Here is a 23,519-nt window from a genome sequence, read left to right as displayed (position 1 = left end):
GCTGTGGACACTCTTTGGTGACTGGTCTCCCCATGTCCTCTCTGTCCTCTCCATCTTCTGCACAGCACACAGTGGGACCTTTCTAAAGACAAAGTGGATTGTGCCCCTTCCCCTAGCTGCTAGGCCCAGGCCCTGTGGGGTGCAGCCTCTGCTATCCCTGAAGCCTCGTCTTTCCCACTTGTCTGGTGTCCCCTGGGCAGGTAAAGGCCTGACATTTTCTTCCCTTCCTCCCGGCCCTCTGCCTGACTAAAGTTTATTCGCTGTGCTCTGCTCGAGGGTAGCACCCTTCTTAGGTCTTCCCTGACTCCCCCTGGGATTCTTGCAGCACCCTCTCCTTACCCCAGCATGTTAGCATTGGGTCTTGCCTGTGAGCCCTCCAGCAGACAGGGCAGGGACCTTATCTAATTCACCTCTGCACCCCCACCCTTGGTCCAGAGCCCAGCCTAGATACACTTCCATATCTGCCGATTAACCCAACGAATAAATGAATGAATGAATATATGAGTCAGAAATATCATCAGGACTTTTATTTTCATCTCCTTGCAGCATGCAGGCACCTGACGAGTAACTCTCTCAGATGTCTTTCTCGTTTGATCCCCCCACCCGTCCTTTGAAATACATAGCTTGTGAATTAATTAATCCCTCCATCTGTCCACCCCTTCGCTCATTGCCCATCGTTTTCTTACTGGGGCATCCTGCATTTGGAGGGCCCTCTGCCAAAGGCAAACACTGTAAGACACAGTCCCTGCCCTTCAGGGGGCTTCCAGTCTGATGGGAAAAACAGATGTTCAACAAGGCAGGCAGTGGGATGCCCATTTAAGAGATGGGGACACTGAGGCTCAGAGCCCGGAAATGACCGCTGAGGGCAACAAGTGGCTGGCAGGACCTGAGTCCACATTCGCCAAGAGGTGCCTACGGATGGTGCCACAGGAGCCGAGTTCCTCTACTTGAGGAGTTGCCTCATCCTGCCCGAGTTGGGGATGCTTCACATATTCCCTAGGAGGCTGACTCTCTTCTCCTCTCTTTCCAGGTTCTCGACTGGACTGGGTTGGTGGCCTGAATGTATTAGCTTCGCTGCGTTTGCCCAAGAGGTAAGGGCCACGGCCTCAGAGCTTTGCTTATTGCTGTGCTCCGGGTCCTGTTCCCTTCCAGGAGTCCCTGCTTTCCCCTCCTCTTCCCTGGCTGCACCCTGGGAGTGGTGCCCTTCCTTGGTTTGCTCTGTCCTCCACGAGGTTAGCCTGTTTTGCGTTTTTATGCTCTGTGTGTCCTGTGGCTTTCTGGCCAAACAGGTGGTTCTGGGTGTGGGTGACCGTGAGGGTTTCTGCTGGTGAGTATCATGCTCAGCAGGAGAGAGATGGATAACTTGGTGGCTCAGATCACAACTGGGGGGCAGACACGCCTGTGTGAACCCCCTTTCTTTCCCTTCCTAACTGGGAGTGACTTGGGATAGTCAGAGCCTTCATTTCCTCATCTATAAAGGGAATGATAACAGAACCCTCCTCAAGCGCTGTCCTGAGGGCGGAAGGCTAGTGAGGCAGTTCAGATTCCAACTCCAGAGCCAGATGGCCCCTGTGCCTCATGTGAGATGTGTAATCCTCAGTTTCCCCATCCGTCAGAGGAGGGTTATAACAGCACCCACCACACAGGATGGGAGGATGAAAGAAGTCACTCCATGGGAGCATTTGCCTCAGGAAGCAGGAGCTCAAAATACAGCTGGAAGATCCCCTGAACAAGTGAGGATTTGTGAGACCCCTCCTTGGAGCCCACTGAGACTCCTAAACAGAAGCAAGTGCTCCCCAGCAGCTCAGCTCATGAGGAAACGGGCTCTGGGCATGTGCTCTGGTGTTCGCTCCGCTCAGCCTGATGAGGCCCCGGTAGTGAGGATCCGGAGAGCGGTGGGACAGGGCCTCTGGGGTGGGACCTGCACCCCTACCACCACCATGCTGCCACGTCTATTTCTACCAGAGCAGCTTAACCCACAGGCCTCAGGACTGCTCAGGTTCAGGATGATTCTGGTTCCCTGGAAAAAGCACACATCCTGTTCTCAGACCCCTGCATTCCTTAGAATGCAGTTAGAATAGGGTCCACGGATGGGTTTCACGGGGTCTGGGGAGGCCTGTGGTGGCCCTCATAGGCGTCCCACCCAGGCATCCTTGCTGTACCAGGGGTCAGAGACTCACCTGAAGGAGCAGATGAAAGCTGTATCCCAGGGTCTGCAACCTGCGGTCGTAGGAACCACAGTGGACTAGAAAATGCATTGCGGTGGGAGACTGCTCTTCAGCTCCACTCTCTGTCTCCCTGCAGAGATGCAAACCCCACTTGCCAGATTTTCCAATTTTCCAAAAGAAGTCAGATACCCAGAATTTCGTGTGAAATCTCCCATTAAAAAATGTTTTTAATGTTTATTTATTTTTGAGAGAGACAGAGACAGGATGCAAGTGGGTTAGGAACAGAGAGATGAGGGAAACACAGAATCCGAAACAGGCTCCAGGCTCTGAGCTGTCAGCACAGAGCCCGACGCGGGGCTCGAACTCATGGACCGCGAGATCATGACCTGAGCCGAAGCCGGACGCGCAACTGACTGAGCCACCCAGGCGCCCCTCTCCCATTTTTTTAAATGTTGGCTACTAACACAAAATTTCAAAAATCTCCCTGTGGTCCAAGCCGCATGGTTTGGGCAATCTTTGGCCCATAGAATTCTAGTTATACAACTTTTAGTATAGACTTTCTCTTGGGAAAACCCATCCCTGTATCTCCCCAGTTGTGCTCCAGCTCAGGATCTTCACAGACCCCCTGAAACCCACCAATGGACCCCGTTCTAACTGGTAAGGAATGTGGGAGTCTGAGTATGGGATGTGAACTTTCTCCAGGGAGCCAGAATTGTAGCTTTGCCAGGAACTTTCAGGTCCCCTGATGCTCTTGATGTTGAAAAGAGGGTCAAGGAGGAGCTTCTTGCTGGCTCGGTCAATAGAGCATGCGACCCTTCACCTCTCGGTCGTGAGTTCAAGCCCCACATTGAGTGTGGCGCTGACTTAAAATCAAATTAAATTACATATATATGTATATATATACATATAAATTACATATATGTATGTATATATATATGTATACATACGTGTATATATATGTACATATATATTTAAAAAAAGAGGGTTGAGGAGCTTCCAGGTTGCAGAATTTGGGGACTAGAGGTTGGCTTTGAGGAATGCCTGAAAGTTGGGCTAAATTAGCAGAGGCTGTTAAAGGAATTATGTTTCAGAGCTGGTGGAAGTCGCAAACCAGGTCTCTGATTTTCATTCTTTGTGTTCAGATAGATGTTTGTTAAGTATCCAAGGTTTCATGGACACACGTGTGACAGTTTCGGTAACACATGCCGAGAGCTGTTGCACCCAAATGGCGGAACTGATATTTACCAAGGGGCCACCTCCATGCCAGGGCCTACTCTGGGTATTTTGCATTAATCCTCAGTGCAAGCCTGTGAGATGGATGGTGGTCCCCTGTTGCCAGAGAAGGAAACTGAGGCACAGAGGGGAGGCAACTGGCCTAAGGCAGGTAAGCAGTAGAGGCAGAATTTGCGCTCAGGTCTGCCTGAGCTGTAAGCTCTTGCTCTCCCACATCAATAGGACTCACCACAGCAGTTCGAATCTCCTCGGGATGGCTGATCCTTATGCTTAGGGGGGGTACTTGATTGGGGGGAAACCCCTGAAGTCTTATTTGTTGCCAACCCTGACAAATTTAAAAATGGAGAGGGTTGGATAATGCTTGGGCTATTTGTTGGCTTTTCACTAGAAACTAGAGAAAAATGTACAACAGGGGGTGTTTAGCTGATGGAGTCTGTGAACTAGCCCTGAAGGCTGCTGCCAATATATCTGAGTGGTCCACGGGGAAAGTTCATCCCCCCCCCCCCGCCCCCACCAGACGTGTTTGAAGGAGGCCACACTCTCTTCGGTATATCATTTTGTTACAAAACAACAACTACGTCAAACATTGCCCCCACCCCCACTATCCTTTATAGCCGCACTTGGAAGGTGAGTGATTCCACTCCGGTATCTGGAGGCCTCCTCGGCGCCCAGACCCCCTCCAGCCCTGGAGGTGCTGTCTGCCTCTGTGCGCACGCGGCTCCCTTCCCTCCCCTCCCCTCCACTCTCTTGGGCCCTTCTCTCCACTCTTGCTTGAGTTCACTCCTCAGCCTACCTCGGCTCTCCGGCTCTCCCTCTCTGTGTAAGGCTCCCCGACCCCTCACTAAGGCTGCACTGGCCCCTACCCCGTTCCTCCTTCCTGAGCACCGTTGCCATGTCTGATCACATATTTTGTGTGTACTGTCTCCCCCCATTAGCTGTCTGCACCCAGTCCCTGGCACAGTGTCAATGTTCAGTAAGGATTTGTTGAATGAATGAATAAAGAAATGAACACATGGACACATAAACCCAAATCCATCCATTTATTCCTTCTGCCAACATTTCTGGGGGGGTTCTAGTGTGTCAGGCCTTGTGTCTCAGTCTGGTGACACAGAGGGGAGGCAGACCTGTGTGGCCTCTGAGGGGCCCCAGATTGGTGGGAAGACAGGCATACGGACCCACTACCCTGAACTCACAGGTCTGCAAGGTGCTGGGGTCAGGAGGGAGTGGCGTATGATTGACTTGCCTGGGGTGGGGGGGCGGGCTCAGGCAGTCTTTGAGAGGAGGAGGTGGTGAGGGGGTTCCTGCAGGGTTAGGAGAAGCCAAGGCTAAGTTACCGTTCAAGTGGGTGGGTCACTACTGGGGCCCATGGATGCTGGCCTGGCCTCAGAGTCCCCATGGACAGCCACTGTCCGCTGGACATCCAAGGCCCTCCCAGTGCTGGGCAAGAGCAGGTGGTGTTCCCACTCCGTCTCTCCCTCCCCTGTGTCCTTCCACAAAATGACTTGGTGGCCTTTGGTGTGGATGAGGCCCTGGAGTCCCACAGGTGGCATTCCCAGGGTACCCGCACACCCTGAGGGAGAGAGTCTGCCTCAGAAGCAGGAGCTCAGCTGTGGGTGAGAGGATTCCATTGCTGGCTCTGGTGAGGGGCCTTGGAGAGAACCCAAGCCTGCTTCAGAGGCAGGGACATGGAGCCATAAGGCAGTCGCTTCCTCCCGTGGGTGAGAGTATGGGTGTGGCAGCAGAATGCTCCAGAAGTGGAAATGCAGGTCTGAGTGGCACTGCGGGTGTTCTGCAGATCAGAACCAAGGAGTCAGTATATGGGGTTGGGGACTTGCTTGGATGCCCCAAGCCCAGTTAGCCACCTTTATGTTGCACCTGGGGCTAGCACTTTGGCTACCGGAATAGGGCATGTGCTGTTACAGACGGGCCTCGGGGTCTGGGTCGGGTGGCTGGGCCAGAAAGCAGCTTCAGCGGGGGGCAGCTCCTTGCCTGTGGGTGGGCCCCACAGGGGTGGTCCATAGGGCGAGTCTGTGTGAGGCTGCAGGCTGGAGGCAGTCCTTACTGGGTGTGGAGTCGGATTCGGATTCGAGGTGCTGTTTGCCATTGTGGGATGCTCCGAGGTGTCAGGAGATCACTCCTTCCCTTTGGCTGGCACTGGCTGGGTGGAGATAGCTGTCACCCACCCAGGACTGGGAGCGTCTGTCAGCCACGGGGTGGGACCCAAATACAGACGTGGAGGAAGTGCAAATGGCTTTCCTCTCTCGGCAGCTTCAGGGACTGCTGGATCCCTGGCCTCGCAGTCCCAGAGCAAGTGAAGGCTGAAGTGCCCATTGTCCTGGCAGGCATGCAGCCCCAGGGGTGGCGGGCAGGCACTTGGCCCTAACTCCAAGTAGAGAGCTGGTAGACAGAGGTCAGGCCACAGAGTCTGACCCTAGGTCATTTTAGCAACGTTTCTTGGAAGTCAATATGTGCACTTCCAGCCCACCCCCGGGATTGTCCAGCTTACGTTGTCTCTGCTTCTGGTTTCCTTCCTTTCCTCTTCCCCATCCTGGGGCTCCACCCCTGTCCCTTTCTTTTTTCCTTTGCTTGGTTTCATCCGGGTCTTGGCTTCTCCATTCCACCCCACTCCCTCCTTGTTCTGAGCCTGGATCTGTTTCCAGTCTTGCAAGTAGAGTTTGTATGGGTCCACGTCTAGCTTTCTGTCTCCAGAGAGAGCCACATGGAGATGTGGACCTGGTGGGGATAAGGAGGAGGGGGGAGGGGTGAGGAAGAGAGGAGGAAAAAAGGTGCTTGAGGGAGAAATGAGAAAGGAGGTATCCCTCTCTTGCCCTTGGCCCGCTGCTCCAGGACAGCTTCTCAGGCCCCCTGTACAGCCATCTGCCCTTCTCTGGGGACATGTGTGGACAGGAGGGCCAGAGGAGTCATCTGAGAAAGGGAGAGATGAACTCGGGGAGACTCAGGGAGCACCCGCAACAGAGAAATGCCTGGAGAGGGGGAGCAGCTGAGAAGAGCAGACAAAGAGACAGGGAGATAGCCAAAAGTCAGCGGGGAGAGCAGGCAAGGGGCTCAGGGATAGTCAGAAAGAGTGTGTACGTGAGGGTGTGAGAATGAGCTGGTGGAGGTGAGGGCCATCGGCCTGGGGGGCGTGACAGGGGCGGGGTGCACCCACACCTGGGGTCTGCAGCCCCACCCCTCAACAGGCTGCTGTGGGGCAGAGTGTAAGGAACTTGTACTTGGCGAAGGCCCCTGGTGTGTGCTCCTGTGTGTGGAGGGAGAGGCGGCAGGGACTGTGGGAAGAGGGAGATACTGCTCCCACCTGCCCTGTGATCAGGAGCCCAGTCTGCTCCCACCCCTCCCTGCTGCTGTCAGGAGACCGTTCCTGTCTGTCCATCCTGTTCCCTCCCTGCCTTGGCTCACAGGGGCCTGGCGGACTGTGGGCCGCTAGGGCTTAGGCACCCCTGACTTCTGACCGGGGGTGGGGTGGTGGGGTGGGGCGGGAAGAAAGCCAGTGTGTGTGTGTGTGTGTGTGTGTGTGTGTGTGTGTGTGTGCACGCATGCGTGTGTGTATACCCACGCACACGAGTGCACAGAGAGAGAAACTGCTTTGGATTGAGCCCCCCTTAGCCCCTCTCTAGCTCTGCTGCCTCAGTGTTTTCTACGTTCCCAACTTCCTTCCACCTCTAGCTTCGAGGTCTCTCCCCAGCTGTCTCTGCCTTTCTGTCTTGCTCTCCCTGTCTGTCTTGTCTTTCTGTTTCCCTCTGTGAATCGTTCCCATCCCCCCAACTCCTCAGTCCTCCGCATATCTGGCCCCCATCCTTGCTTTATCTGCATGCCTCCATCACTGTGCCTTCCACGCTCTCTGTCTGTCTGGCCCCTGTGTCTGTGTGTCTCTCCATTGCACGGTTGCCCTTCCTCTGCTCCTTTTCTCTGCCGCTTCCTCCTGTGTCTGGGTCTCTTCCAGTCTCTTTCATCCTCTGTCTCTCTCGTCCCTGTCTCTCCAGGTCTCTGGCTGTCCATCCCTGCCTCTGTGTGTGTGTGTCTCTCACTCCCCCTCCCTCCCCCCTTTTTTCTGTTTCTAACACCCACACTCACATCCTACCTCAGGAGTAATTGCTTTTGTCTGGGTTGGACTGGACTTGTGGTGGGGGGAGGGCGGGGGGAGCGGGTGGCGCTGGGGGGGTTGGGAGGGACGGAGGTCGCTTGGTGGAGTTGAGGTGGCGTCCACTAAAGCAGGGGGTGCTGAGGAGCAGAGGTCCGGCGCCCAAGGGGGAAGGGGGAGGGGGCCGTGGGCCCGTCCTGGCAAAGCGATCTGGGGCCTCTGGCAGGGAAGAGAAGAAGGCCCTCACATTTGGATTTGGAGGCGATGTAGCTGATGTAGCCACAGCTATAAAACGGGCCAGCCGGCCCCGCAGTGGCAAAGCTCTGCCGCCTCGCCACCCTCCCCCACTCAGAGACCCCCTCCCCGCCCCTGCCAACACTGTCAGATGCACCAAGTCACCATGACACACGCAGGACACACCCAGAGCTTCCATCCCACTCGTGGAAATACACTTGGCCCTCGGCACACAGGGACACGTGGCATCACGTAGACACGCAGAAAACACACTGGCTCTCTGACAGTCAGAAAGAAAGGAGCTCCCACACACACAGACGCAACCACACAGACAACCGCGCACAGACGCAGGCACAGAGTCCGCACACACAGACACACGGGGGCTCGTTGCATACTCCCCAGATTCTCACAGACTCACGCCCGCCCAGACACACTCAGGTGGCAGCTCGCACACGCGGGTTTCCTGGAACGCAAGAACACACAGCCACCATGTCACCTGGGGACGGAAGGTCACCGAGGTGCTGCTGGGGATACACGCACACTCCCCTGAGGGTCAGACAGATCTGCATACACACGTGTGGGGATGCCCAGAGTAGGGGAGATACTCATGAAAGCGCGCGCACGCGCACACACACACACACACACACACACACACACACACACACACAGGGCTGCCGAGGCCCCGGGGATACACCCACAGATTCATGGTCACACGGACGTGACTCAGTAGCTGAGACATTCGGGGACACAGTCCTGGAGTTCCACAGCAGAGCTCAGGGACTCAAAGACACACGGCCGCCCAGGTGCACGGGAACACACGCACACACTATACGTACAGCAGCTAGACAGCACAGCGCTGCCCTGGAACCCCTGTCCGAAGCTCACAATCCCCCCCGCACTTCCCCCGCCACACACACGTGCAGGCCAGGCCCTGGGGCGAGGCCAAGGCAGCTTCTGCCGACAGAGACCCAAGGATGGGGCAGCCAGGGGCTCTGTGGATGGGCAGCAGGCTGCCTGGGGGTTGCCCCACTGTTCTGGGCATCCATTCACCTTACCTTACTCCAGCACCAACCCAGGACTTCCCCCACTCTGTGGGCTCAGGACAATGTCTCCCCAGCACCCCCAGGTACCCTCTGTCCATCTCCCAGAGGTCCATCCCTCTCACACCCTCAAAGGGCCCCATCTCCCCGAGCTGCTCCCGACTGAGGGGACGCCTGCTTTCTTCCAGGAGGACTGTCCCTTAATTGATCCCAGCCCCCTTACCTGCCAGTGTGACCCCCGTCCCCATCTGCTTCCCTGCCCATTCCCATACTCACCCCCTCTCTTGGCTGTCCAAGCTGTCAGCCTCCCTAAGCTCTCCTGCTGTAGGGGGGTGGTTGGCAGGATGGGGTGGGGGCTTGGCCCCTCGGAGGTGTGGGTAAGGGGGCCATGGGGGCGGGGGACCTGGGTGCGGCTCTGGGAAAGGGAAGCAAGGCAAGCGGGGAGAGAGGGAGAGGCAGAGGCAGGCAGGCGGCCAGCCGGCTTTATATCCCTGCCGTATTGATCCACCATGTCACAGCCCCGGTCGATAGCCAGCCGAGAAAGAGAGGGAGAGAAGGGAGGGGAGGTTTGCGGGAGGGCCGCGGGACCCCTCTAGTCCTCGGCCCATCTGGGGCCTCCTTGGCAGGCTGTGGGGCCACGTTCCAGCCAGCCCACCCCCCCAAAAAGAGGCCCACCTTATCCTCCCCCCACGTCCTCTTGGCTGCGGCCCTCTCCCTGAGAGCCAGCCTCGTGGAAGAACTGAAGCACAATTTCCCCATTTCGTTCTGCCTCTGGCATCTCTTCATCTCTTGTGGGCACAGGGTTTGGGGGGCTGTGTGGAGGGATAGGCCGGGGAGGCTCAAAACTGTTTACTGCCTTGGCTCCCCTCTGCCCTCCACCGTTGGGCTGGGCGGGTGGGAGGCTCTGAGGCAGCGTTGGGTGGGGTTAGGGATGGACGGGAGTGTGGATCTTCCTTTGCTATGTGTTGGTGGGCAGGAGAAAGAACCTCGCTGAGCGTCCTCGTCCCCAGCCATCGATAGCCAGGTGCTTGGGAAGGCCCAGTCCACGTTACTTTCCTGCCCTTTCTGACTTGATGTTTCACCTTGAAGCTGTACCAGGCCAGGGCTAGAAACACACCATATTTAGAATTTCTTTTCCTGGTCCCCCTTTTTCTCAGAGGAGAGAGAAAACTCAGCTTCTCCCTCTTCTCAACCTCCTCTTCCCTCTTCCCTCTCTTCCCTTCCCTTAGAACTTTTTACCGCCTGCCCCCCTACCTAAGCCTCCCAAGCGCTGGGCAGGGAAGGCAGGGATGTCTCCTTAGGTAGGAGCAGAGAAAAGGGTGAGGCTCCAGACAGCACTGAGAACCCTCCATCCTTGATCCCAGCTCTGACTCCGTCTCCCCTCTCTGGGCCTCAGTTTCCCCCCTAGCCCCATCTAACCCTGCCCGAGCTCAAAGGTTTTGTGTGGCTCTGGGATCTGCAGGGATTAGTACAGATGGGAGGCAGGGCCATGCAGAGGGTGAGACCAAGGCCAGAGGGGTGCCTGCTGCCCCTCCCTCAGCTGGGGCTGCCTGGGTCCCAGGTGCGGGGGACCCCCCCCCCAGCCCCCAACTCCCGGGGGGGGGGGCTCTGGTTCTTTGTCTGTCCAGATCCTCCTCCCTTCCCAGCCCAGCCCAGCCTCCCAGAGAGGTTGAGGAATCACCTTAGCCTTGACCCGAGGGGGAGGGCAGAGGAGGGGCAGGCGAGCCCCACCCCCGCCTCCTGCCCATGGCCATCCCCACAGTCCTTCTCTCCCTGCTTCCCTGAGTACCAGGCCGCCCCCACCCAGCATAGGGATGGCTGTTCCCTTTGTTAGGAAGGGGGAGGGGAAAGAGCTGAGCTGAGGGGACGTGGCCTGACCCCCGACCTCTCCCCTTCCCTCCTCCCATCTGGGTCCCCAGGGGCTCAGAGCCCCCTTGACGGACAGTTCTGACCATCAGCCAAATGGCTCTGGGAGTGAGCAGGGGGCCAGGTAGGGGGGAGGGGAGGAAGGCCTGGCCAGGGCCCTGGGCCCATCAGAGAGGGGGCTATTTTATGGGTGGAGGGAGGCCCTTAGGATGAGTGGCAGGGGAGATAGGCACCCACAGGGGCAGGCTCTAGGGGGAGACTGATTGAACAAGGGGATGTGGAGGCAAAGAGGGGCTCAGCCCAGAGCTAGTAGCTCTGGACACCCTGTGGGTAGGGGTCTGGCCTGGGCAGGTGCCCCCACCCCACCCCCAACCGGCCTTCGGCATTGGGAGTACAGCGAGTTTAAAAAAAAAAAAAAAAATTAAAAGAAAAAAAAATAACAGGAGCAGGAGAAGCTGGGGAAAAAATATATAAGAAAAAATATAATAAGAACTAAGCGGTGGCTGCAGGAGAGAGAAAGGGCAGGAGGCGGGGAGGGGGGCGCAGGGGGGAGGGCAGCTCGGGCCCTGGTCGCTGCGGAGGCCCGGCCGCCGGCCTCTGCGCTGAGCCCTCCGCGTCCCCCCTGCCGGCCCCCTCCAGCCCCGATCGATCCAGTTTCTTGGCAATAAAGCATTTTTATTGTCAGCTGCCCTGAATGCCAAATGTGAGCCTGGTCCTGCTCCCCCCTCAACCCGCTTCCTCACCACCCCTCCCCCAGCCCTCCTCCACCCCCTCCCCGCCACCCCCCACTGCAGAACCAGCATCGTCCATCACCAAGACCCCCTCCTCTTCCTCCTCATCCGTGTCAGCCGCAGTCCGGTACATCCTCAATAATCCACCAGGCCCCCTCCCCATCAAGGCTGCTAACCCCAAACCTTCAGGGGAGCAGAAAGGTGGGCTGTGGACGAGTCATCTGGGGGGCCACGGGGATGGACAGGACGGTGTCAGGGTGGGCAGGCAGGGAGATGATGGCCACAGGTTGAGGGAGATGTGGGCAGAAGTCAGGAGAGCTGGAGCCGGCCCCCAGAGCAGGGGATAAGAACAGGTGGGGGAAGGCAGGCTCCTGCCCCTGGGGCTGGCTGGTTGCGTTCAGGGGCCTGCACCCACCCCTTTCACACTGTCTGGGGACCAGGGGAAGGGATAGTGTGGGATTGGACACCCCTCCCACACCAGCTCCTCAAGGGCTGGGGACAATGACCCCTCCTCCACAGGACTTCCCCACAGGGGTGTTGGGGGAAGCAGTTTACAGAGGCCCTGGGAGCCCCACCCGGCTTGCTCTTGCTCCCCCCAATTCTGTTCTCTCTTTCTCTTTGTCTCACTTTCTTTGCATCTTTCTGTCTCTGTCTCTGTATTATTCGTGACTCTCTCCTCCCTCCAGGGATGTAAGAACCCCCACACCCTTCTCTGTTCTACCTGCAGAGTCCCCAGTTATTCTTTTCCTGCCACACGCTTTTTCTCTGCCCACTCACTACACACTTTTCCCTCTGACCTCTCCTACCCTGCCTGCCCCCACATCGCTCCTCTCCTTGCAGTCTTTCTTGGTTTCTCCCCGCTCCCTCAGCGTGAAAATAAACAGAGGCCCAGGCCCTTAGAACATCAGCAGGAAGTGCAGAGAGATCTCAAGCCCCTCTTCTCTTCTCCCGGGGCCTCAGTGCCTGGAGTTAGAACGAGTCTGCACCTGCTGAGCCAGAGCAGGAGAACTGGGGATTGGGTCCCCCAGATGTGCCACGTGACTTTGCTCCTGTCACCTGCCTGCCCTGAACCTCTGTTTTCCCCGTCCTGTGGGTGACCTGTGGGTGCCTGGAGTTCTCTCAGGCTCCTGGGGAGGCAGCTAGGCAGGGTTCTGCTGCAGAGCCTGGTCATAACCCTGTCCAGGTGTCCTACGATGCAGCCTCAATGCCGCAGACCCGCCCTCTCACCTTCTCCTGGAGACCCAGAAGGGGAAGCTGGGGAAAGCCCAAGATGCCAAGACTTTCCCTCTGGTCCTGCCAGGGCAGGTGGTGCTTTAGGGGGTGGTGTAGGGCATGGGTTCCTGACCCCAGGTAACGCTTCCAGCATCAGCCCTGGAGGGCGAGGACAGCGTCACTTGTCCCTAGCTCAGCGTCTGCCATGAGCAAGGGGTTCAAGAGGTCTCTGTGGATGGGTAAGCACACAAGGAAGTGAGGAGGAGCCTGTGTAATGGTGGGGCATGCCAGAGGAGAAAGAGAGAGGGGCCGCTGAGGTGGGGGGGGGGGGCTGGGGGCGGGGCTGGGGGCAGAGCAGGGAGGAGCAGAGGGATTTGGACATCTCTGGGTTGCACCGATGGGGAGTGGACAGGTAGGGGGGCACTCGCGAGAGGGAGGATTCCAGGATGAACCCCAGTCTCCTTTCCAAGCCGCCATCCTTCACCTAGAACTCAGCGACCCCCCAGTCACCAAGCCCCTACACTAGTGCCGAATTCCCATTTCCTCCTGTCATTACCCACAGCTCCCTGGCTTGTGAAGGGGAGTGAAGAGCTGTGTGTCTGTGATCCCGCTGGCACGTGGAAAGAGGCAGTGTGTGTTAAAAATGTGGTGTATATACACACACGTACCTCCCCACACGCCATGTGCTTGCTTATGCCTAAAACGTTCCTACTTTTCACCATCATGAAATGTTTTGTCCTATCTTCAGATAATAATTTTCTTTTCTTTTTTTTTAAATGTTTTATTTATTTTTGAGAGAGAGAGAGAGAGAGACAGAGAGAGAGAGAGAGAGACAGAGCATGGGCAGGGGAGGGGCAGAGAGAGAGGGAGACACAGAATCTGAAGCAGGCTCCAGGCTCTGAACTGTCAGCACAGAGCCTGATGTGGGGCTCGAACCCACAAACTGTGAGATCATGACCTGAGCTGAAGTCAGACGCCTAAATGACTGAGCCACTCAGGTGCCCCACTTTTCTAATTAGTAAAAGGCCTTCCTAACAGAAGAGCGAAAGATTTCTGTGGGCTGTGTGGGGGAAGGGCCCCACCTGAGTTGGGGCTGGGCTGGACCCTGGGATAGAGATGAGGTTGGCAGGTGACTGAGATGTATGGGATACTGGTGGAGGTCCAGGAGACCTGGAAGGAGGCGAGGGGTCTGGAGACCTGGAAGGAGGAAAGAGGTCTGGAGACCTGGGAGGAGGCGAGGGGTCTGGAGACCTGGGAGGAGGCGAGGGGTCAGGAGACCTGGGAGGAGGCGAGGGGTCTGGAGACCTGGAAGGTGAGGGGTCTGGAAGCAGAAGCTGGAGAGACGGGCAGGAGATGGAGGAACCTTATTGGTGGCTATTTCACATGCTCCCTGGCTGCTTGAGGACAATCCCCCCAGATTGTCACCTTTATGGAGTGCAGGACATGTCAAGACTTCCCACTGCCCGCCTTGACAGCTGAGCGCAGACTTGGGAGTCCCAGTCCATTTGGCTTCAGGTGCCCCTCCTTTGAGAGGTCCTCTCTGATCAACCTTCTCTCCACTGCCCTCTCATCATCCCCCAAACCTTGCCCCCAAGACTTTGCTCATGCTGTTCCCTCCTGTGCAAGAGTAACGGCCCTAACAGCTGCTCCTGACAGCTTACTTTGTGCTAAGCTCTCGACCTGCAGGCTCTGGCTGAACTCCCAACTGTTGGTGAGCATGGTCATCATTCTCACTTTGCAGATGGAGCACTGAGGCTTAGGGAAGGGAAGTGGCTTGCCCAAGGTCACTAGCCAGTGAGACAGCCATTCAGGTCCAAACAACTCTGGTTGCCCCCCCCCCCCCGCTTTTTTTCACTGATCCAACTGGTTAAATATTTGTCCAGAGCCCCACTGCAAGAGGTCAAGTTCTGCTGGAGATTCATGGGAAACGTGACTGCCTCCATGTGCTGGGTTCAAATCCTGACTCTTCCACAGACTTACTGTGACACCATGAGCAGGTAGCTTCCCCTTTCTGAGTCTCGGTTTCTCCTCTGGCTCACAGCCACCACCTCCTAGAAGTCAGTGAACGAGGAAATGTAAAATGTCTGGCAGATAAGGCTGCTTGACAAATGGCTGTGCCCTTCTCTCTCACTGTTCCCTGAATGTTGCTCAGCCTCTAGGTTCTAGCTCTTCTGAACTTTTATATTTGAAGAACATTTCTTTCCAGAGGACTTTTTTTTTAAAATTTTTTAACGTTTTTATTTATTTTTGAGACAGAGAGAGACAGAGCATGAATGGGGGAGGGGCAGAGAGAGAGGGAGACACAGAATCGGAAGCAGGCTCCAGGCTCTGAGCCATCAGCCCAGAGCCCGATGCGGGGCTCGAACTCACGGACCGTGAGATCGTGACCTGAGCTGAAGTCGGATGCTTAACCGACTGAGCCACCCAGGCGCCCCTTTCCAGAGGACTTTCAAGATTCATTGTCTGTTTGGATCTTCCACTACCCTGTAAGGGAGGAATTATTATCTTGATTTTATAGAAGTGGAGACTGAGGCTCAGAAGACTCAAGTCCTGCCTCAGCTGCTCGGCCCCATAAAGGATCCGTTTAATTGACACATTCCACACCTCTGCTGGGCCCTTGCCATGTGCCAGGCCCTGTGTTGGGCACTGGAGATAGAGCAGTAAACAGAACTGGTGCAGTCTACTTTTGTGGAGTCGACAAACCAGAGTGGATGTGGATCTTTAAGTGTAAATATCGATTAAATAAGCAAAATCAGAAATTGTGATAAGTTACTCCAAAGAAGAGACAGTTTATAGGGAGTCAACAGCATCTGGGCAAGACATTTAAGCGGAACCTTGAAAGAGGAATAGGACTTAATTAGACAAAGAGTCTTCTAGGCAGAGGGAATAGCACATGCAAAGGGCCTGGGGTTGCAAAGAGTTTGATTTGAAGAACAGAGAGGAGGCAGTGTGGCTTGGAACAGAGTAGGTAAAGGGGAGAGTGGTAGGGGAAGAGATGAGAGGTGTGGACAGGAGTCGGATCACACAAGACTTCACAGCCTGGGTTAAGGGGTTTGGGTTATTTCTCTAAAGCAGGGAAGCCCCTGAAGTCTTTATAAAGTATTTTTTTTTAATTTTTTTTAACGTTTATTTATTTTTGAGATAGAGAGAGACACAGAGCATGAATGGGGGAGGAGCAGAGAGAGAGGGAGACACAGAATCGGAAGCAGGCTCCAGGCTCTGAGCCATCAGCCCAGAGCCCGACGCGGGGCTCGAACTCGCGGACCGCGAGATCGTGACCTGAGCTGAAGTCGGACGCTCAACCGACTGAGCCACACAGGCGCCCCAGAAGCCCCTGAAGTCTTAAGCAAGGGAGTGACAGCCTGATTAAGTTTTAGAAAGACCCTCTTGGGGGGCGCCTGGGTGGCTCAGTCGGTTGAGCGACTGACTTCGGCTCAGGTCATGACCTCACAGTTTGTGAGTTCGAGCCCCGTGTCGGGCTCTGTGCTGACAGCTCAGAGCCTGGAGCCTGCTTCAGATTCTGTGTCTCCCTCTGTCTCTGCCCCTCCCCACACATGCGCGCGTGCGCTCTCTCTCTGTCTCAGAAATAAAAAACATTAAAAAAAATAAAAAAAAAAAAAACAAAGAAAGACCCTCTTGGGGTGCCAGGGCGAGAGGAGACTATGAGGGTCAGGCATAGCAACACAGAGCCCTGCAGGGAGGAGGCAGGAGGTGGCACCCAGCCTGGGGGTGTAGAGGAATCAGAGGGAGCTTTGGGGATGGTGCTCATATGGAGGCTCCGAGCCAATCCAAGGTCACACGGCTGGTCAGGAAGAGGGTCTGACCCCGCACATACCCAAGCCTTTCCTGTCACCGTGCTACTTTTTCTCTAGGAGCTCAGGGGAAGCCTCTGGGAGGCAGAATCCTGCCTTGTATCTATTTCATGTTTTCTACACAAACCTCAAAGTGCCTGGTGTTTTTGGTACAGAGGAGAAGTTCACTGCCAGACAGAGGTTCTGCATGGAGGTAACTGAGGGTCCTTCCTTAGGATACTCCACGGAGGAGGTGAGCTCTGAGCCAGGTGGTGCAGAGGGCGAGTCGGTCCGAAGGTGTTTGCTCTCCTCGCGGCTGGCCTTGCTGTGTGAACTTGGAGAAAGTACCGGGGCCCCGGGGACGCTGTTCAGGGTGCATCCCCGTGTTGCCGTGACTCAAGGGAGGCAACCGACACGGAAGCTCTTAGCGAATTGCTCCTATTGGCAGGAGGCCATAACCGGGACAGGGATGGGAGGCATGTGATGTCTCAGACAGCAAGTCCAGGCCCAAGCCCAGTGTTTTCTGCCAAGCCAAAGGGAAGAAGCGAGTAAGGGTGTGGGGAGAGTTAGAGCAGCAGGATGGCAACATGGGCTTTGGAGTCCAATTGCCTGGATGCCGACCCTGGTTCCATCTGTGTCAGCCCGGGCAAATGATTCAACCTTGCTCAGCATCAGTTTCTTCATGTGTAAAATGGGCATGTTGGCAGTAATTCTCTTGTAGAACCACTCAGTGAGAATATTCAATAAGAAAATGCGTGGGAAGTGTTTGTAGCCAGCGGGTGCAGGGTACCTCCTATAACTGTCTAAAGCTGAACTCTGGATTCCTTGTCCCTGAGCTCCTCTAGAAACCTGTCCCATCTCAATAAATGGTTGTCACACCAAAAACCTACACATCTCCCTTGATCCTTCGCTTTCCTTCAAATGTCCAGAGAGCTCAGTTTGTTTCCACGGTGGCAGGGACTGTCGCATACGATGTGGGCCAACCTGGTTCCCTCAAGTTAAACGCCTCCGAATAAATGTTTGTGGAGCAGCTCCTGCAGACAAGGCTCTGTGGATGCCGCTCAGAGGCCACACAGCTCTGAGAGGGGCTCAGAGAGGTTGGGTGGCTTGCTTGAAATCACACAGCAAGGACTCGGCAAGCTCCATAGAGGCGGAGAGGGGCCCAGGGCACTTCTAATTTTTGAGCTTCCCAGTACGCTGAGAATAAAGGAACACCAAAGTGCAGTTAGAGACTCGTGCTCTCAGCAGCAGGAACAACAAGATGCCAAACGACTAATATTTGCAAGGTCATTTATTAAATTATTTGATTTAGTAAAACAAGATTCATAGTGTCCCACAGGAGGTGTGGTTTGCCAGTAGCACTCAACTGGAAAGTTAAAAATGGGAATCTTGTTCAATGAGGCCCTTCATGAATGTGATACCTGGTGCAAATGCCACCCCTGCCCTTGCGTCACTGCACCTGCCACGGGGACCTTACCACTATGTGACTCCGAACTTGACGTCTTTTCTGCTGCGTTCAGTTGCTTTTGCAGAAATGCGGGAGGTCCAGGACCTTGTGGTCTTCTGACAGGAGAAACCCGCACAGCAGCACACCCGGTGGGAAGGAGAGCCAGGTTCTGGAATCACCCTGCCCCTTCCTGGTCTGAGCAAGTCCTTGCCCACTCTGACCCACCTCAGGGTGCTCCTCTGGAAAGAGGGGAAAGTAACAGCACCTGCTTTATTGGATCACTGGGAAGATGTCGGGAGATGAGCGAGGAAAGCACGGAGCAGGTGCCGGGTAGCTGTTTGTACTATTTAGGATAACAGTGGACAGCCTTGGGCCAGGGCATGGTGGCTTGAGAACTCCTCAACGGTGGGTGCAAGGCTGACATGCTCGGTGTCCTCAGTTCTTGGCACAGGGTCTGGCACAGTGGGCCCTCCATGAAGGTGTAGAATTGCATTGCACAGAAGACGCTTTGGGCCAGGCTGGGTTGGGGATGGGAGCACCTAGGGACGATAGGGGAGCCTGTCCCCTGTGGAGGGCCTGGCCTTTGATTTCTTCTCCACCCCCATCTGCCTCCTTGTGAGGCCAGGCAGGCACTCCCATCAACTCCCTTTTGCATGGTGTGGAGGTCACTGTCCCTTAATTTATTCCTAAGTAAATAGCTACCAAATGCCTCCTATGTGAACATAGCGGTGGGGACATAGTGGTGAACAGGTCAGACAAGAGTCAGAGTGATTATTTTCATGATTCCAATCTGAATGTTAAGCGGTAGGTTCACATGAACACATTATTTAAAATAAATAAAATAAGCAAATAAATAATGGGAGCTCTGCCCAGCCAACAATGGGAGTAGGCAGTGAACCAAAGCTTATGATTAATGCAATTTGGGGTAGCTGAGGCCCTTTTATTTTTTTTATTTTTATTTTTATTTTTTTTTAATTTATTTTTGGGACAGAGAGAGACAGAGCATGAACGGGGGAGGGGCAGAGAGAGAGGGAGACACAGAATCGGAAACAGGCTCCAGGCTCCGAGCCATCAGCCCAGAGCCTGACGCGGGGCTCGAACTCACGGACCGCGAGATCGTGACCTGGCTGAAGTCGGACGCTTAACCGACTGCGCCACCCAGGCGCGCCATGAGGCCCTTTTAAAAAAAAAAAGGAGGATAAAACTGAACAGGACAGACATGCTCCCTATCCTCCTGGTGTGGAGATTCAAGTGGGGGAGGCAGATAATAGACAAGTACGTAACCTGCGGAAACTTGAATGTTAGGCAGTGAGAAGTGCTGAAAGAGGATAGAAATGAGAGAAAAGGCTAATGTGAGGCAGGGTGACCAAGACCTCCCTGTTGAGGACATGGAAGTGGAATCCTGGAATGAGTGAGGGAATGGGCCCTGGAACAGCTGGGGAAAGATGGCACCAGGCAGGGGGAGAGCACGAACAAAGGTCCTGAGGCATGTCAGAGCTTGGGCTTGGGTTGTAGGGACAGAAAGCCAGCAAGAAGGAAGTGAGTGATGGGTGGGGAGCAATGGGAGGTGATGTGGTAGAGGCAGGCTCTGGTCGGGTCGCATGGCGGGGTTCAAGGTTAGCCAGCTGGTTAGGATAAGGAGTCTTGAAGCTGGCATATTTGGTCAGCCTCCTGAGGCCTCCCAGGCTTGGGCTGTTAGTACCCTGGACAGCGGCTCAGCCCCTTAGAGCACTTGCAGCTATGGGGCGCACCCTACTGAACACAGACTTCTGTGAAGGTCTGCTTCTGTGGAGTGAGTTAGGGGCAGGTGGGGAGCAAATGACACTACAACGTGTATGAATTGGCCCCTGCCCACAGGAAGCGCAGTCATGTGGACGAATCATAAATGTACAACTTAATCAATCTTTATGGAGCGAACATCTGTGCAGGCACCACTTAGGTGGGGATAAAGAAGGCCACCAGCACCCAGCAGCCCCCACCCCTGTGTGTCCCTTCTCCAAGACACCCCTCCCTCCCTCCCTGCTGGAAGTAACCACTGTTCCTCACTTTGGAGATAATCATTTCTTTGCTTTTCTTTCGTAGTTAGTCACCTATGTCTCATTTAATGCATTCTAATTTGAATTCAAAACATGAATACAATCTCCTCTAAAAACCAAAACTGTAATAGAAAAGGTTAAAAGCTCTCTGCTTTCCCAGTTGGTCCCCTCACAAAAGGTAGCTGTCATTAGTTAGTTACCTTCAGACCTTTTTGTCTGCGTTTGTCAATTCTTGCACACCCATACAAAAAGTATGGTGTTTTTTTTGTAGCTGTTTTACATAAATGATATTAATTTGTATAAATCCTTCTGCAGTTTGCGTTTTCACTTAACAGTGGCTTGGACAACCTTCTGTGTCCGTACCTGTATGTCTGTCTTGTTCTCTTTCATAACCACATACTGGGGAGATGCACTATAATTTACTTAGCCACTGTCCTATTGGTGGCATCTAGGTTGTTTCCGATTTTTCTCTACTTCAAACCTTGATGTGATGAACACTTCGTGAAATTTCTGAACTCCTTGACGGTGGCAAGTATTATGTTTAAAATTAGTGAAGTTCCTGTCAGCCCATGTTACTGCCCCCTTTTCACAGAGGAGGACCCTGAAGCTCAGAGAGGTGAATTCACTTGCCCAGGGTCACACAGCAAGTGAATGAAGGAACCCGTTTCCAAATCCTCATATGTCTGACTCCTAAACCAGTGCTTATATACACCGTATGGATAATTACAGTCTGCAGAGTGCGTGCCCCAATGCAACAAACATTCCTGGAGCCCTGGCAGTCTGCAGGCCCAGGGCTGGGCTCCTCCTCCACAGCAACAAATCTGATGCCGCCCTGCCCTCAAGCTCTGCCCTGTGGGGCAGCCTCCATGGGAAGTAATTACAGTGCAGTACCATTGGTGCTAAAGCCCAGAATGTTGCCTGGAGCTGTCAGAAGAGGAGGTCATTACTATTAATTGGGACTCTGGCAGAGTTAGAGAAGGCTTCCTGGGAGGGGAAATTTGAGCCAAGGCTGACAAAGGAGGCAGGAAGGCCAACCCAATGTGTTGAAGAAGGTGAGCTCTGAGGGCAAAGTAGCTGCAGAGGTTGGCAGAGGCCCTTACCCACTTGGGCTTGGAGAGCCAGCCTTGGACTTCATTCTGTGGGCTCTGGGAGCCCTGAGGGATTCACTCATTCAACAGAGAAAGTTGGAGCACCTACTGTGTGACAGGCACTATCTCAGGTGTTGGGAAGGTTACAGTGAACAAGACAAAAAAAAAAAGAAAAAAAAAGAAAAAGACACCTGCTTTCAGAGAGCTTACATTTCACAGGGGTAACCAGACAGTAAAACAAGTTGACAGTAATTGAGTTCTAGAGAGTGCTACAATGAAAAGGAAACCAGGTGATGGAAGGCAGACAGAGTAAGGGAGGGCCCCTCGGAGGAGGCAGCCTTTGAGTTGAGTTCTCAGGGACAAGAGGAATGGAAAGAGATGGGAACAGCATTCTAGGGGAGGGGTCAGCAAGGTCAAAGGCCTCAAGGTGGGGACAGACTTGGCTTCTTCCAGTGTGGCTGGTGTGCAGTGCTCTCCATGGGGAGAGGTGAAGTCTTTCAGGGCCCTGGAGGCCTTGATGGTGCATGGACCGGGCTTGTCTGAGGGGCAGAGGGGAGTTATTGGAGGGCTCCTGGACCAAGGATGATGGCCTTTGTGCTTCAGCCTTTGGACAGCTCCCTCCCTGCACGGGGGACTGTCGGTGGCTTCCCACCTGCAGTCATGCTGGAAGAGTGGGAAGTCTGGGCTGGATTGGTGTGGACAGCATGGGGGTGGGTGGGGACTCCTGGGTCAAGGGCGGTGCCTTGTCAGGGGAAGGCCCAGGGCCAGGCACCTATTTCTTTAGCTTCCTTGGAAGCCCTGGTGGATAGGTGTTGATGGATGCCAAGGACTCTGTTCTCAGGGGACCTACAATCTGAGAGACATATGCAAGCCAAGAGGAGGAGCAGTGAGCTCAGCACAGCAGTTTAGGCACAGGCTTTGGGATCAGGGAGACTGTGGGTGTGCCCCGGCCTAGCTGTGACTGTGGCCCTCACTTTCCCTCATTTCTTTAAAATGGGGATAACAAAAGTCCCTGATAAAAGGCAAGGAGTCAGTGAAATCCTGAGTATAGTCAACCAGGTCCTTCTTAGAATAAGCTGCAATACATTCCCCTTCTCTTCCTATATTTGTTGTGTAGCTAATTGATCCATCAGACTATCTTGCCCATTCTTGTTTCTTTCAAGCACAGAATGTTAGAGCTGGAAGAAGCTTTTGCGAGCTCCTTCAGCACACCTCCCACCTAGAGATGGGGAAACTGAGGCCCAGAGTGTGCCAGGGGCTGCCCTAGGCCACCAAATGGCCAGGTTAGAATGGGGATCTGCTTGGTCTTGTGACTTTTATCTTCTTTAAGTCATATCACAGTGCTTCTCAATTCCTTCTCAGTTGAGGTGAACTCCTGGGAATTCCGGCAGGTTTGGGAAATTGGTGTCAGGAGGCTGGAGGTGGTGCGACAAGAAATGTTGTGTCGATGTGAATTTATTAAGCATCTGCTGACTTCTCAGTCCATGGACTTACTGCTTCCGAGATGCTGCTTCCTGATCTTGTCCCCAGCACTGACCTGAGCATCTTCCCTCCCACTATCCATCTGTGACCCAGGCACTTGCCCAGTCATCCACTTGCAGGCCCACTAGAGTCCTGTAGAATCTCATGTGAAAGTGGACCCTCATGGCCTCAGCCTCCCTGTCATCTGGGTCTTTGTCCCAGCCTCCTCTCTGTTAATCCTACCTCTAGATTCCACCGCTGGCCTGTCCTCATGCTGTGGATCTCTCTTACACACACTATTCCTGCTCAAAAGTCTCCCACCTACAACATCAAATCCAGCCTAAGGCATGTATGGCGCCCTGCCCAAATCTTTCTCATCCCAGCTTGAGCTCTGCCTCCTCTCCAACCTTTCTGCGGTAGGAAAGGTACTCCTGTGCTCCTGGGTTTCATTCTTCACTCCTCCCTCCTCCCCCCCCCCCCCACCTTCAGCAAATCACCAATTTCATGGGGTCTACTCTCAAGATTGCTTCTAGGGACACCTGTTCCTTTCTTCCCCCACTGCCACCACGCTGGTCCCAGCCATTATCCCCTCCATCTCATGTGGGCACCACCCATTTCCCCACGGCCAACCTCCCACAGCAGCCTGAATCATCCACAAAAACATTTACAGAGCCACGTCACTTCCCTGCTCAAGACCCCCTCAGTGGCATCTCACTGTGCTTGCAGTAAAATCCAAAATGCTCACCTGGCCTGCAAGGCCCTGGGGTGTGGCCCTGACTCCCCACCTTGTCTCCTATATCTTCCTTGTTCAGTCTGTACCAGCCAATCGTGCCTCCCTTCCGCTCCTGGAATGGCCGTGTTGTTTGCTGCCATGTTGTTTGTGAGGAGGACAGGTCTGGGTTTGACTCCTGACTCTACCACTCACACGCTGTGTGACGTGTGGCAAGTGACTTCACCTCTCTGAGCTCCAATTCATCAGTAAAATGGGGATGATAATAGACCTTACTTCCTCAGATTGTCGTGAAGATGGGAACCAATGTATTGGCTCAAGTAGCACAGAATAGACAGTGACACTGTTGCTGCTGTTGTTGGTAATGATGATTGATGATGATG

General features: G+C 54.5%; 1 protein-coding gene across 1 annotated transcript in view; it reads left to right on the top strand.

Annotated features, from left to right (window-relative positions):
• Window positions 1-1,033: 1,033 nt before the first annotated feature.
• The window catches only part of POU2F2 (POU class 2 homeobox 2), a 57,621-nt gene continuing 35,135 nt past the window's right edge, over window positions 1,034-23,519 (top strand). The window contains exon 1 of the mRNA XM_042918514.1: window positions 1,034-1,091. The gene's annotated coding sequence lies outside the window, so the exon portion shown is untranslated. The remainder of the gene's footprint in view (window positions 1,092-23,519) is intronic.

This window comes from Panthera leo, chromosome E2 (genome assembly GCF_018350215.1).
Source record: "Panthera leo isolate Ple1 chromosome E2, P.leo_Ple1_pat1.1, whole genome shotgun sequence".
Classification (NCBI taxonomy): domain Eukaryota; kingdom Metazoa; phylum Chordata; class Mammalia; order Carnivora; family Felidae; genus Panthera; species Panthera leo.
Note: the sequence above shows the minus strand (reverse complement) of the source record. Positions and strands in the feature narration are given on the sequence as shown.